Below are 3,770 nucleotides of genomic sequence, written 5' to 3' on the forward strand. Positions count from 1 at the left end.
TGCGCACACTTACTTTGTAAAGAAACTTTTCAGCTATAACTAGCGACCATAAAGAAACCTCAGCCATTTCTCAGTTGGGTGTCGCACTACTTGGGGTTCAGAACTGTTTAACAATTAACCATAAGCAAAATAATCACAGCAGTTGAAGGAACGATCCTCACAACAACATCTGATTTGCAAGTAAATAAGATAATCACCGACAAATAGGTCTCCTAGCCGGCAAGCAGCTGGAGGAAGTATAAAAGCATTTGCAGCTGAAAGCTGTTTACTTGTTTCTTCCAGCTTTCTTTCTTCAGTGCATCAAGTAAGCCTGGGTTTATTCTTTTGACTGCTCTATCTTTACTTTTGGTTTTGGTTCAGAGCTTTGAGGCTCTCAGAGCTGCTACCTATAACCAGGTCTCTGATGGAAGCAATCTGCTGTGTGGTCTGACAGATCTGGGTTTGAGTCCTGCGTGTATTTAGAGGCTTTCTATTGTGAATGCAGGATTGAAATTCTCACAGATACTGGAAGTTGGCGTGATGGTGGTTAGCTGAATTCTTATCACATGTTTATTATCTCACATGCTGCTATTGAAGATTTAACCATTTAACCATTCTTCTCTTTCCATGTATTCACAGATTCCTATTTCCTGTGTGTATTTAAGGTCTAGGTGAGTGGAAATGCATAAAAATCTTTAGCTTTCAGGGTAAGGCACAATTTTGTCCTGAAAAGTAACTCCATAATTGAACACTCCAGCAACTTTTAGCTTCAGGCCCTGCCTGGTGTCATTTACCATTGTATTTGAGCTGGTATTTTCTGTAATGACCCCCTTGACTGTGAACACTTCTGGAAAAGCTCACTATTCTGTATTTAATGTCCTCCTTGTGCCAAGAGGATGCACTATGGGCAGTACCCTGAGGGGCACTGAAATTCACCTAGAAACTACTGGGCTTTGGGCTGGAGAGCTGCTGTGGGCAGGATTCTGCTTCTGCATTGGTTCTAGGTGTGACCACAGAAACCTCAGACAGTTGTGCTCCAAGCTAAAGTTCTTTTGAGCACTGAAGTAGCCAGAAATTCTAATGGTATTTATAAATGGGAAGAATCAGGTCTAGTTTGGAATGGGGATGAAACGTTCTGTTTGTTTTCAGTCTGGCTGTTTACAGAAATCCACATGCTGTAGCAAAGCACTCAGCTCTCGAAGCCTCTGTGCACTGGAAGTCTGTTTGTGCAGCCTTCATCCCTGGTGTGGACATGGGCTGGCATGTGACATCCTTCATTGCGGGGAGCTGTGCACATCTGACAGAGGATAAGGTGTCATTCTGCTCTTCCCCTTATGTTTCAGGCTTGCCAACTTTACAGAGCGATGCCGTACTGCGGAGATGTGTGCATACCATGCAGCAGCCCATGTGATGTCACCTGCCCTCCTCTCTTGGCCAGAGCCTGCAATGAGCTGTGTGTGACATCCTGCAATGACTCCAGAGCCATCATATACCCACCACCTGTGGTCCTAACTTTCCCTGGGCCAATTCTCTGCTCCTGCCCACAGGAAAGCATTGTGTGTAGCACTGGACCACTGGGCATTGGTGTCCCCTTTGGTCCTGGGGATTGCTTTGGTTACAGGAGCTATGGAAATCCTGTTGGTTTAAGGGGCTCCCTTCTTTTGGGGGAAGGGTATGGTTCTGGGAGTGCATGCAATTACAACAGGTCTTACAGTTCTGCATGCCCACCGCTGGGAAGAGGGTTTTGTAGCGCGTTCTCTTACAGCACTTCCAGCAGAGCTGGCTCAGGACCGTGCTAAAAACATCAGGGAAGTTCACTGCAGTGAGCAACCAGGGTATGGAAAACACAGCAGAAAATCATGAATAGGAAATTGGTTTGAGCCTGAGCAGTGCTCGGATCTGTCTACTCTGAATGGAGCCAGCAGAAGCTGGGTGCTCTCAGACGTATCTGAAAAACATTCTTATAGGTGGAGGTGGGTAAAGTGTATAACATGTGCACAGCCTATAAGCATCTTTTCCATTTAACACTCCAAGCTTTTGGTACTTTCTGTTTGTCTTCCCATCTCAGCATTTATCCCACTCTTCTTGGGGATGGGATGGATGTTCAGCTGTGGGGGTGAATCTTGTGTACTGCAAGCGTTTTCTGGGGTGCCCTCAATGCCCTTCAGGTTAACTTAATGTGTCCTGGAAAATTGTATGTTGTTTTGTGGTCTTCCATAAAATAATAGAATAATAATGGAAACCTCATAAGTCTTAATCTCTAAAATGATTACATTGTAAAAGAGTCAAAATAGAACATATAACTGCAATTATACAGCTATAATAAGGAACGTAGGATTACTTATATCAAATGCATGCCCTTGTATCACAAACTTTGCTTTTAGTACTTGAAACTCCTGAAGTGCCTGTTTTTCATCCCCTTTGTTATTACAAGTGTTAATTCTGTTTATCACATCCATTAAAAGCCAAACTGCACAGCACTGACCTGATGTTTGTTCCACCTCAGTTTTCCTCCCCTTACTTCTGTCTTGATGAAAGTATTTCTCTTCCTTCCAAGCTCCTTGATTTCTCTGCCAGATCACGTTGTAAGTCTTTAGTAATTACCAAAAGCAGTTTCGTTCCAGCCAGAAATATTCTGTTTCTTTGGAAAGAAGAGCTTTGGACCTTCAGTTTTAGCTAAAAAAAAAGAGAATCTCTTAAGAGCAAGGGATTGCCTTTCAGTCATACCCACTGAACACTTCAAAGCACTGCTTTCTGCTCTTTGGGGCCAGCTCTATGCAGGAGTTTTCCCAGGAAATGTACTGGTTCTAAAAGCTTTATAGGGCAAAAACTTTACTCACCGTGTTTACCTATTGGAGAGCTGAATTTGATTACACATGATGACTAGTTTTTGATAGGAACCATGTCCCTGCCCTAGTGTGAGCTGTAATCTGTGCTTGTTTGGCTGTATAGGGTGGGATAGAAGTGCTTTCTTGTCTTTGTTGCTTATCAAAGATAAAGACATTACCTGAACCTGCTATGGCAACTGCAACACAGTAAATGTATCAGGTCTAAACCCAAGACAAGGCAAAGATGACCAAATTAATGCATAGCAATCTACAACAGATTCCTCATGAATCTGGGGAGAGATTTTTAAGATGTGTGTGCAGGGATGAGGGCAGCCCACCCTCTGTCTGAGCCTTTCCAGTGCAGTGAGGCAATAGAATTCCTTCCTCTCATACCTAGAACTAGTTGGCTTTGTTACTGCTTCCTGAGAGCACTGACTGTCTCAACTCTCTATCTGGCTGCCAACCTCATTTACATAAACTGCCAGATAATAGACTGGTGATTATAAATAATAATGCTAACAAGTACAAGACATGCCTGAGATCTCCTCCCAAAGTCTCACTTAATTGCCAAGATCTGTTGGTAAATTATTTGGCCTCTGTCTTAATCGTCCCCTCTAGAAATCATCAGCAGTAATTTCCCATTTCATGTAGGCTGTTACACAGACTTGCCCAGAGCAGTATTATACCTGCTGGGCAAAATATTTAATATAGTACAAAACTGCAAAAGGGAAAGACTGACTTGAAGGCAGGAGAAATCAGAAAGAAAAAAATGGCTGTGATGTGCACCTAGATTATGCCAATGTGAAAACAGTTTAGTTTGAATGAGTTTTATGGACCTTATGCTGGATTCTCCAAGCCTTGCAATACCTCCTTGGTCCTGTGGATGAAATCCTTGGTCCTCTGGAATGTAATCCTCAGTAAGTCAGGTGGCTCGTGGTCACATTTGCCAACACAACACCAACA

General features: G+C 43.1%; 1 long non-coding RNA gene across 2 annotated transcripts; it reads left to right on the top strand.

The window, feature by feature from the left end:
* The first annotated feature begins 275 nt into the window (after nt 1–275).
* Nucleotides 276–3,240, top strand: LOC128090568 (uncharacterized). Of its 2 annotated transcripts, none has more exons than XR_008210976.1 (3): nt 276–304; nt 619–650; nt 1,323–3,240. It is a non-coding gene; the product is annotated as an uncharacterized LOC128090568 (long non-coding RNA). The 2 variants fall into 2 exon arrangements; XR_008210977.1 differs by lacking the exon at nt 276–304 and adding an exon at nt 447–525.
* The last annotated feature ends 530 nt before the right edge of the window (nt 3,241–3,770 follow it).

Source organism: Tympanuchus pallidicinctus, unplaced genomic scaffold (assembly GCF_026119805.1).
Source record: "Tympanuchus pallidicinctus isolate F22 unplaced genomic scaffold, pur_lepc_1.0 scaffold48, whole genome shotgun sequence".
In the NCBI taxonomy this organism is placed as follows: domain Eukaryota; kingdom Metazoa; phylum Chordata; class Aves; order Galliformes; family Phasianidae; genus Tympanuchus; species Tympanuchus pallidicinctus.